General features: G+C 37.3%; 1 protein-coding gene across 10 annotated transcripts in view; it reads left to right on the top strand.

The window, feature by feature from the left end:
- The window catches only part of GTDC1 (glycosyltransferase like domain containing 1), a 432630-nt gene that overhangs the window by 64193 nt on the left and 356356 nt on the right, over positions 1 to 12081 (top strand). For 4 of the 10 annotated variants that reach the window (XM_066345230.1, XM_066345234.1, XM_066345225.1 and 1 more), the window contains exon 1: positions 4605 to 4773. The exons of 4 other annotated variants lie outside the window; for them this stretch is intronic. The gene's annotated coding sequence lies outside the window, so the exon portion shown is untranslated. Of the gene's footprint in view, positions 1 to 4604; positions 4774 to 12081 lie in introns of those variants that run through there. 2 more of the 10 variants (XM_066345236.1, XM_066345232.1) reach the window with 2 other exon arrangements.

Here is a 12081-nt window from a genome sequence, read left to right as displayed (position 1 = left end):
GCTGAAGGAGAAGCCAGTTTGTGCAGTTTGTGCAGGGAGAAGGAAGGAGATGGAGAACAGAGGTGAATAAGGCTGGTGAGGTAGAAACCTTTGATTCTAGGAAATTCAGATAAGTCAGTGGCTTTGGGAGCCCTAATTGGAAAGGGAAGTGTTTTTCCACTGTGTGTATTTCTTGTCCACTGGGTGCAAGCTAGGATTAAAGCTAATGGCCCACCAGTTCTCGGCTCCGTTGTTTCATTACCATCTGTCTGAATCAAATGCAAACCTGCATGGGCCAGACAGCTGTGATGGTGGCCGTGACTACTGGCCTTACAGGTACAATATTTTGTTACATAAAAAAGTTGAGAATTAACTTGATATTTACACTTTTGAAATTACAGGAAAGTCTTGGTGATTGAGATACAAGCAGACTTCTCTCTCTTATTTCTTACCTTTAAAAAAATTGTTAAAAAAATTTTTATTGACATTTAATAGATGTATAACATTATATTAGTTTAGGTATGTGATTGGATATATGTATATATTTGGAAATGATCACCACAATAAGTCTAGTTAAAACATCACCACACAATTACAAAATTTTTTTTTCTTGTAGTAAGACTTTGTAAGATTTATTCTCTTAACTTTTAATATATAATACAGTATTATTAACTGTAATCAACATGCTGTACATTACATCTTCGTGGTGTATTTATTTTATAACTGAAACTTGTACCTTTTGACCAGCTTCATCCAATTTGTCCACACTGAGTTCCCCTAAGCCCTCCTGCTCTGGTAACCACCAGTCTGTTCTCTGTATGTATCAGGTGCTTGTTGGATTGTTTTTAGATTACACGGATAGGTGAGTCATGTGGTATTTGTCTGAGTTATTTCACTTAGCATAATTCCCTCAAGGTTCATCCATATTGTTGTAAATGGCAGCATTTTCTTCTTTTTCTATGGCTGAATAATATTTTATTATATACTTGTGCTTTATTGTCTTAATCCATTCATCTATTGATGGAAATTTAGGTTGTTTCCATCTTTGGATATTGTAAATAATCCTGCTGTGAACAAGAGAGTCCACATATCTTTTCAAGTTAGTGTTTTTGTTTCCTTCCTATAAATACCGAGAAGTGGAATCCCTGGATCTTACAGTAGTTCCATTTTTAATTTTCTAAGGAAACTCCATAGTGTTTTTTATAATGAATGTATCAGTTTACGTTTTTACCAACAATGCATAAGGGTTTCCTTTTCTGAGCATTCTTGCCAATACTGATTTCTTTTTGATGATAACCATTCTAACTGGTATGAGGTATTACTTCATTGTGGTTTTGTTTTGCATTTCCCTTGTGATTAGTGTTGAGCGTCTATCCATGCCTGTTGGCCATTTATGTGTCTTCTTCAGAAAAATGTCTATTCAGATCCTCAGTTCATTTTTAATTGGATTTTTTGAAATTTTACTATAGAGTTGTATGAGTTATCTATGTGTTTTGGATATTAATGGCTTATCATTTGCACACTTGTAGGTTTTCATTATGTTGATTGTTTCCTTTGCCATGTTGAAGCTTTTTAGTTTGTTATAGTTTCTTCTCAATTTTGCTTTTGTTACCTTTGATTTTGTTATCAAATTCAAAAAAATCATCACCAAGACTTATGTCAAGAAACTTTTCCCTATGTTTTAGGAGTTTTTCAGTTTCAGGTTTTATGTTAAAGTCTTTAATTTGTTTGACTTGATTTTTGTGTAACATTTAAGATAGGGTCCAGTTTTATTTTTTGTATGTGGTTGTAGAGTTTTCACAACACCATTTATTGAAGAGATTGTCTGTTCCTCATTGTATATTTTTGGCTACTTTGTTCTAAATTAATTGATCATATAGGCATGGCTTTATTTCTCGCCTCTTTATTTTGTTCCATTGGTTTATATGTCTCTTTTTATGCAAATGTCCTACTGTTTTGATTACTGTAGCTTTGCAATAAACAAGGATGTAGGGTAAAAGTAGGTTTACAGTTGTAAGTAAAACAAGATTTTATTTTTGTATTATTATTTACTAATAAATGAATTTTTTTCATATGAACAACTGTAAAACCTACTTTGCCCCACCCTGTAGTTTAAAATCAGGAAGCATGGTGCCTTCAGCTTAGTTCTCTTTTCTTGAGTTTGCTTTGGCTATTCATGGTCTTCTGTGGTTAATACAAAGTTTAGCATGTCTGTTCTGTTCTTTTACCTTAGAAGACCTGCCTCAAGCTAGATGCTGGGAGCGTCAATATTCCTGAAAGAGTTTTACTTGTCTTTTTTTATTATGGTTTTTAGAATGATTTTTATTTTTATCTGATCTTTTTTGAGTGTATTATACCTTTAAATGTAATCAAAAGTAACTGACTACTAAAAAATTAAAGTAACTGAGTACTTATTTAAATCAAATAGCAGTTAGTATAGGTTATGTACAGAATCACAAAAAATATCTATGTCTTAGATGTACATAAACATTAAGAAATGGAAATTTGGACGCATTAGAAAGCAGTGTTTAATTGTTAAATATAACAGTAATGTTATTAACCACTCTTTTAAGTAATATTTTTATTACCTTGTAATAATTTATTTAAAGCATACTATAATTTGCCTGTAATAGTTAATATAACTTAGTTACTGACATGCCTTATTTAGGGTATGTGAATTAATTGTAATCAAAAGTTTAGATCACTATTAGGGCTAAGTAACCTCTTTTTTGTCCTTCAGTTGCAGCCAGATCTAACTTCCATGTATTTTGCTACTTAAGTCTTTTGGGAGATTTTGAAAAACCAAAGTCCTCTTTCTCCTGTAGAAGTGTTAAAAATCCTAAGAAGCTTTTTTGAGATAAAGTTTGTCCCCTTTCAATTATTAAATGTGCTTTTCTCTTATCTGTGAATTTCACCTTCAGTTTACTGGCAACTGTTTTTTTGTGTTAGGATCATAGAATTATGATTAACTCCTTGCAGTCTGGCTTTGGTCCCACCTTTGTACTGAAACAGCATTCTTGAAGGTCACTGGTGACCACATTCTAGCCAGTTGTAGAGGTTTTTTCCTCTTTCAATCTCCTTGACATGCTAATGCCACATGACCTTGGCTTTTCAATTTCACCAGCACTCTACTTTGGATTTCTGCTTTGAACTCTGCTGCCCACACATTTTCCTGTAATACCTGTGTTCTCTTTGTGGGTGGGTTTTATCCTTATCCTTTGCTAGGCATTTACTTAGTGCATCTTGAATCTTCTTTTTTTTTTTTTTTTTTTTTGTGGCAGAGACAGAGAGTCAGAGAGAGGGACAGATAGGGACAGACAGACAGGAGGGGAGGGAGATGAGAAACATCAATTCTTTGTTGCCGTTCCTTAGTTGTTCATTGATTGATTTCTCATATGTGCCTTGACCGGGGACTACAGCTGAGCCAGTGACCCCTTGCTTGAACCAGCGACCTTGGGCTCAAGCTGGTGAGCCTTGCTCAAACCAGATGAACCCACACTCAAGCTGGAGACCTTGGGGTCTCGAACCTGGGTCCTCCACATCCCAGTCCGACACGCTATCCACTGCGCCACCGCCTGGTCAGGCGCATCTGGAATCTTACAACTTTCGTTCTTTCTTTGCATTTGTGCCATAGATAAATCATCTTTCTCATATGTATCACTTTGATGGCTATTGCTGCTAGTTGTCAGAGCTCCATTTCATGTCATTGGCCTTCACCTAAACTCGAGTCCTGCTCTTGCATCTGCTTTCATTTGGATGTCCTTTTTCCTCAGAATAGACCTTTTCCAAATCATCTCTTTGACACTGTTTTTACCTCTGAATTTCTGAGTTTTTTTAAAGGAACATTCTCTCAATACTTTGACATTTTTATTTGGATAAGGGTATCTCCAAATGTTGCTAATGTCCTTGAATATTTTTTGAAAACACTTCTTAAATTTATTCTCTTCATTTCTTGCTGTTCACCAAAGTACTTCAGTGAAACACTTTAAAATATATTTTTGCTACTTAAAATATTGAACATAATCATTTTGCAAAACAGGAAGAGTAGAGCTTATTATTATAATTTGCAGGTCAGGAAATATGTATTGAAAGAGGGGACTTGTCTGAAGTATCAATGCTAGTTAAGTGAAGAGATGTTGCTAAAGCCAGGATGATGTGCCCAATCAAGTGACTATTGTAATTTCCTGTCAAGTGATCTTTCACCTTCCTGTCCTCTCCTGTCATTCACTTTATTTACAATGGTAGATGGTCTATATAACCAGGACAGTAGCAATTAGTACATATCTCAGTTATTGTACTAGATAACATCGTTTCATTTTAAGAGCTGCTCTGTAAGGTAGATATTATTATTCCTATTTTATAAATAAATAAATTAAGGCTTATAAGCATTAACTTACCAGTCATTATGTGTGAGTTGGAGATTCAAACTCTAGCCCTCTATCTCTGGTTCTTTTTTGTTGTTGTTGTTGTGACAGAGAGAGAGAGAGAGAGAGAGAGATGGTGAGAGGGACAGAGAGGGACAGACAGGAAGGGAGAGAGATGAGAAGCATCAATTCTTCGTTGTGGCTCCTTGGTTGTTCATTGATTGCTTTCTCATATGTGCCTTTACAGGGGAGCTAAGCAGACCAAAAGACCCCTTGCTCAAGGGAGCAACCTTGGGCTCAAGCTGGTGAGCTGTGTTCAAACCAGATGAGCCCTCGCTCAAGCCATGACCTTGGGGTTTCGAACCTGGGTCCTCCGCGTCCCAGTCTGATGCTCTATCCACTGTGCCACTGCCTGGTCACGCTATCTCTGGTACTTTTTAGTTCTTTTTACAACTACTTTCTGCTCTTTAACATCTTTTTTTGTTGTTGTTAATTTCCTTTTTATTGAATTTATTGGGATGACACTAGTTAACAAAATTATATAGGTTTCAGGTGCACAATTCTACAACACATCTCTATACACTGTGTTGTGTGTTCACCACCTGAAATCAAATCGCTGTCTGCCCATCACTATTTATCCCCATGATACCTCCCCCCAACACCCTCTCTCCCTGGCAATCACCACACTGTTGTGCTTTATTAAATTCTTGATGTTACTCTTCTTTCTAAGAACTTACTGTGGTTTCTTTTCTTGCCTGCTCAATCCACTTTTATACCTCTTCGTCAGCCTTTCAGGACCCTCAATAATATTTTATAAGTTTTTTTATGTTGCTTTCTCCAGTAATATTCAGTAAACCTTCTGCTTTTGACCTTGCTTATCTAGTCTCACTTTCTCACCTTCTCAGCTCATGCTTTTTAATTATTTCACATCTACCTCTTTACCTATCCATAGTCATCTCTTGACTTGAAATGTATATGATAAGTGTTAATATAGGTGAATGAATGCATGTGCCTTGTTGGGGAGATGGGCAGGTAATGGGAAGAGTCAGTCTGGACTCCGCACTCTGATTTGAGGATACTGGCAGAGGGAGGTGTACACTGGTTGCTATGATAGCACCCAACAGGATGTGATTAATTTTACCTGAGTGGTTGGGGAAGATGTGACAGAAGAATTGACAGTTGAGCTACAGCATTAAAAAGGAAGAAGAGGCCCTGGCCGGTTGGCTTAGTGGTAGAGCGTCGGCCTGGCGTGCAGAGGTCCTGGGTTCGATTCCTGGCCAGGGCACACAGGAGAAGCGCCCATCTGCTTCTCCACCCCTCCCCCTCTCCTTCCTCTCTGTCTCTCTCTTCCCCTCCCGCAGCGAGGCTCCATTGGAGCAAAGATGGCTTGGGCGCTGGGGATGGCTCCTTGGCCTCTGCCCCAGGCGCTGGAGTGGCTCTGGTCGCAACAGAGTGACGCCCCAGAGGGGCAGAGCGTCGCCCTGGTGGGCGTGCCGGGTGGATCCCGGTCGGGCGCATGCGGGAGTATGCCTTACTGTCTCTCCCCGTTTCCAGCTTCAGAAAAATACAACCCCCTCCCCCCAAAAAAAAAATTAAAAAAAAAAAAAGGGAAGAAGAGGAGGGGGAGGATGATGAAGAGGAGTTCTACAGGTGAAGTGGGGGGAGGAGGGCATTTTGGGAAAAGGAAATATTATATGAATAGAGGAAATGAAATCAAATATGTTTGACATATGTTGTAGTATGAACATTAAAGGCAATTATCGCAGGGCTGTGCAAAGTTGCCAGTGGGCCTCAAGTGACTGTCCTTCGCTTCGTGGGGTCATTGCAGTCCAGGGTCTGGCGTTTGACCTTACACTTTCGGACACCTGATATCCTAGGCCCACTGAGGGTAGGTGTCTCTCAGGAACACATCATTAACCATGCTACTAGAAATTGATGTACAGATATTTATATGTTGTTGGTCTGTTTGTCTGTCTCTCTCTGCATCTTTCTATGTGTTCATTAATTTGTTAGTTTCAATGAGAAATACAACTGTCTAGCAGATTGGATTTCTTGATTGGCAGTCAGCAGGACATGATCAGTACGTTGCCTCCCAGTAGGCAGGTTTCTTGGGAAGCCAAGTTGTGAATATGGAGGTCAATTGATGCTTGAGAACTATAGCTGTCAAGTTGACCCAGCATTCCTGACCAGTGCTGCCTCATTCTTCTGGCAAGTTCCATGCCAGAGACCACTGTTGAGCATGGAAAGAGAACCCAAGAGATATTTGTTGGAAGAAGTATGTCTCAACTGAGTTAGCTTGAGGCTGTCATACTCACTGCAGTTAGAGATTTGCCAAGGAAATCGTATTATTTGAGCCAACTCAGTCACTACTTCCTCTCCCATGGCTTAGTTTGATCTTGTGGAAATTTGCCTTCGTGGCTTCTCTGATTCTTTTGTGGACCAGTCCACCCCTTCCTGCAACTTTTTTTTTTCTTATAGAAAGAGAGAGATAGGAAGGGAGGGTGGGAGGAGAGAGAGGAGAAGCATTACTTGACTTTATTTGTTTATTAATTACTTTTCACATGTGCCTTAGTAGGGGGAAGAGAGGCTCAAGCGGAGCCAGTGACACCTTGCTCAAGCCAGTGACCTTGGACTCAAGGCAGTAACCTTGAGATCATGTTAATGATCCCACACTGAAGCAGGCAAGCCTGCACTCACTCGGATGAGCCCATACTCTAAGCAGCAACCTCATGGTTTTCGTCGGGGCTCCTCAGCATCCCAGGCTGATGCTCTATCCACTATGTGAACACCTGAAATACATCAGGCCTGATGTATTTTCTCTTTAGATATGTTGAGACATTCTGTCAAGAGTTAGAGAAGCAGAGGGGTTTTCATATCTCTGTTTTGATTCATCTTGTTTTTAATGTACATTTTTTTATTTGTAGTCACTTGGGACCACAAATCAGGGAATGACGAATAGCTTCTTTAAACCAAGAGTGTGAGATGTATTAATGGTGGGATGTTGGGGATGAGGCTAAAAAGGAAAGTTGGGACCAAATTGTGAAGGGTCTTAGATGCCATACAGGAGAGTTTGAGTCCTCTTAATTTAGTGCTCTCCTCTCTAAATTCTTCCTCAATAATTTCTTTTTAATGTAGCTTTTGATTTTTGTGATTCAAACTATTAGTATCTTACTGTAGAACATATAATAATGGATCTCCTTAAGAGATCTTATTTAGCTCCTTTATGTTTTGACAGATAGATGTTAAATGATATCTGTACTTTAAACTTGATTTGCTTGAGAGCTTAAGTTCTGCTTCTGCCTGAATATCTCATCTTTCTTTTTAGTTCCAACTTTTCAGAACTTCCTCTTTTATCCACCAGTTTTTTATTTTTTAAGATGGTGTTGTTGTTTTTTTAATGTTACTGTGTAGTGTTTCTTTTTATATTATGTAGTATTTTCATTATGGTGCTTATATATAGATGATATATGAACACCTCTCTTATTATCATGTGTCTGTCTTCTTTCTCTTTAGGCAGCCTGCTTGTTCCTTATATTTGGGTGGGCCTCATATTTATTCCTTTTTCATCTTGTAATATCTAGTCCAGTTAGATGTCAAGCGATACTTAGAATACTGTTTTAGAGCCAGAAGGTTTCCTGGTCGAGTTCAGTACTCATTTTCTCCATGAGGAAACTGAGACCCATGGCCACTGTAATTCACTGGAGCACATGACCAGAGCCCAGACATAGTCACATCAGGTCCAGCCTCCTGTGCACTGTACTGCATTTATTCCTATTTATGATGCCGTACCAAGTTTGTAAGATACTATATTCCAGTATGTGAAAGGGACCCTCAAGGAACACTTATATCGACATACAGTCTCCAAAACCACTATAAATGAAAACTTCTTGTTAGGTCTAGGAAGAGTATAGTTTTGAATGTTTTAGATCTTACTGTGTTATGTAGAAAATCAAGGAAGAGGGAGTAGGGAAAGGAGCTTACATATTGAACTTCCTATGTTTCTGCCAAATAGTGTATAAGTAGGTGTTTTGCATGCTGCACTTCAACTATTTACTGTGACAGTCCTGTGAACTGGTTGTAGTTGCACTGAGTCTCACAGGTGGAACAATCTTGCAAATAGAATTAGGTGTGTGTGAGTCCAGTCTACTTCACTACAGAGACCGTGCTCTTCTAATTATGCTTTGCTCTACCGGCTGTTGGCTAAAACAGCACCGATATGATCTAAGTCCAGCAGCATGCCCCACTTCTGTAGCAGAGGTGAGGAGTGTGGGTGTTCCAGCTGGGTGGCAGTGCCTGACTCACTCAGTAATCTCACATTTTCTAACCATGGTTTGTGGCTCATATTTGTGACCTTTTTAATATATGTATCTTGTGTCATTGTTCCCATTTCTATTCTGTGGGAGACCGGCACCATGTTATAAGCCCACATGCCTCATTTTTGCTTCTACCTACAACCTTACTTTCCTTCTTCTTCATGGTTATCCTTTTCCCCCTTTCTCTCTTCACTCCTTTGCTCTTGGTGTTGAGAGAAAATTAGATGTGCTTTATCAGAGGTACTTGAATGGCTCAGCTTCATTTCCCCTTACCCCCCCCCCCCCCCAACTCTTCTATGTTGGTATGAAGAATCATGGGACAAAAAAACACAAAGAAGGTGGTGCATAATCATAATCATATTATTTGTCTTCCAGCAAAACGCTTTTCCAAAATGGCAAAATGTATGCAATTCATAACATATAAAGTTCATCATTCATATTTATGAAATCTGTGTTTTGGTGCTAGATGCACTTATTTCAAATTAAAAAAAATTACTTTAAAATACTTCTGAATCATCTCCCTAAGAGCTTTCAACACTGTATAAATAGTACACATTTTAGCATTTCCTTTTGCATACCTGTAGTTTGCATCAGCTCTGAGATTGTTTACCACTTTTTTGCAGGTCATATATGGAGACTCAGCCAACAAATGTCATTATATATGTGGGTTTCAGAAAGCAATGGGGGAAGTTATGTTTAACCTTTTCAAAGAGTTGCTATCTGGGCTTTCCCCCATTTCAGAGCAGAAACAGATGTAAACCAAGGATGTGAATCAATATACATATTTTTAAATATACGTCTTCTTTTGGGTTTTGCCAGTGATCTTTTGTTAAAATATTACCCCACCCTCTTCAAAATTTAGAATTTTTCTGGCAAATAGCTTACTATAATCTGTTGATTTCCATTGCTTTGCTTGTTCTGTTAAATTATTATGGATTGTTTCTTAAAAAGAACAACACAGTTGTGAAATGAGGAATTAGAGCTGTGGCATTTGATTAAATGTGTTCATAGGGGAAAATACGCTCAGAAGGCATTAGAGTGTCCCCTTTATGCCAAGAAGTCCATTAGAGTGGTAGGCTGAACAGAGGGAGGCAACTCAGGGGAATATCCTAAGGTGGAAGGTATTGGATAGCAAGAAAACAGAGTCAGAGCAAATAGGCATTTTTTGTTGTTTGTTTTGTTTTTTAGCATGGAAAGTACAGTCCCTTTTCTGAGTAGAATGGCTCAAACTATATTGAGATGTCATTTTTATTTATTTAGATTTTGCTTTTTGTTTAATTAAAGGTTGGAATAAGATGACCTGTGGTTTTGTTTTTTCTAAGCCTACATCTGCTATATTGCAAAAATTTTTTGCAGTACCCACCAAACATGAATTAAGATTTTGTTAGTGGTATTTGTGTTGTGTTTATTCCTTCAGATTTTAAATTTCATTTGAGCAGTGTCTTTTATTATAGCATTATGCTTTATAATTAGTACAGACTTATATTAAATAAATACAGAAATATCTGAGCTATAAATAATTTCCAATTCTGAATCAGATTCATGTTTTTTATAATGTTGCTCTACCAAGTTTTTAAGATACAGATTTGCATTAAATGATTATTGTATACTTACTATTTAAAATATCATTATATAAAACAATAAAAGGATGAAGAAATTTATTTATTTATTTATTTATTTATTTATTTATTTATTTTGTATTTTTCTGAAGCAGGGAGGCAGAGAGACAGACTTCTGCATGTGCCCGGCTGGGATACACCCAGCATGTCCACCAGGGGGCAATGCTCTGCCCATCTGGGGCATCACTCTCTTGCAACTGGAGCCATTCTAGCACCTTAGGTGGAGTCCATGTAGCCATTTTCAGTGCTCAGGCCAGCTTTGCTCTAGTAGAGTCTTGGCTGTGGGAGGGGAAGAGAGAGATAGAGAGTAAGGAAAGAGGGATGGGTAGAAAGCAGATGGGTGCTTCCCCTCTGTGTCCTGGCCAGGAATCGAACCCAGGACTCCACACGCCAGGCCGATGCTCTACCACTGAGCCAACTGTCTAGGGAGGATGAAGAAATTTAAAAAAACCATTCTATCATAATAAATAATCATCATAATTTAGAACATTATTTCAGACATTGTTTTTGTTCCCATGCATACATATCCACACTCATACACACATATGCACATAGATGTACATATATTTATACATGGAGAAATAAGAGAAAATTACAAGGGTAGAATTATTCTATATATAATTATGGTTTAAATAAAAGTAATATTTTTTTACTTTAACAAAGATAAAAGAAATTAAATAAAAACTAATTGCTGTAATTAAATTAGTGATCCTTTACAATAAGCGCTTCGTAAGTAATTTTATTAAAGTTGAAAAAATTGTGAAAATATTAAGATAGTCAAATCATTATATTTTTAAAAAATGTACTGTATATATATTATCATACCATTGTATTTCTGCAAAGAAAAGTAAGAAATTTACATTCTTTTTCTATCTCCTAATTTTTATCAGTTATATTAAATTTGTATCTTGTCAAGTTGTGTTGATATACACACAGTTATTTAGTCTTAGTTTTTTTTTGGTTTTTTTTTTTAGTCTTAGTTTTATATCTCAAAGTATTCATTGCTTCCCGTTCTTTATTTACTTCAAACTGTCTTGTCAAGTAGTTCCTGAGAAAATTCTGTTCTGGGAGACTGATACCCCCAAACGAGTATTATATATTTTTTAGGAGAATACATTTCTTTGGTCAGTGTATTGAAAAACTGAATTCAACAGAGTAAAATGAAATCTTAGCTTAATGTAATGATTATAAAATAATAGCTTCCTAATTTAGTTTAAATGTCCCTCAAAATTAAGAATGTAATTTTCATTAGTTGTTTATTTTTTAAAAATTGATGAATATTTTTGTGCCTGAGTAGTAGAACCCTGGAATGCCTGATCACTCTCAAAAAAGATTGGTACTAACTCCAATTGGGTCCATAAAAGCTGAGGTTCTGTGGTCATTTCCCGGGATATTCTGAGGCTATTACGTAGTGTACTTCTAGTATAGCTGCTCAGATTGGCTGACTTCAGCCCGATTTCTGGAAGACCAGTAGTGGAAAGACAGTTTCTTTGGAGGTCTGTCTGTAGGTACAGTTTTTCCTATTAAGATATGCTGTACTTTTTTTTTCTTTTCTCTTTCACTTGATAATGGGAGATGGCATTGCAGCAGCCTTGTATTTTCATCATACCCCATGAATATGGCTTCTCTCTGTAAAGATTCGTTCATTTAGAGGACAGAGAATTTACTTTCTTTCTATCCTGTAAAAATAAATCTAGTCCTTATTTATAACACACATATCTCTGTGTCTCCATTCCTTAATTCTTTATTTTGATTCCTTTCATAGATGGCTGGATTTATTTATCAGGTTATTTTTTGTGTGTGTGT

This window comes from Saccopteryx leptura, chromosome 7 (genome assembly GCF_036850995.1).
Source record: "Saccopteryx leptura isolate mSacLep1 chromosome 7, mSacLep1_pri_phased_curated, whole genome shotgun sequence".
In the NCBI taxonomy this organism is placed as follows: domain Eukaryota; kingdom Metazoa; phylum Chordata; class Mammalia; order Chiroptera; family Emballonuridae; genus Saccopteryx; species Saccopteryx leptura.
This window is presented reverse-complemented; position numbering and strand designations above follow the sequence as displayed.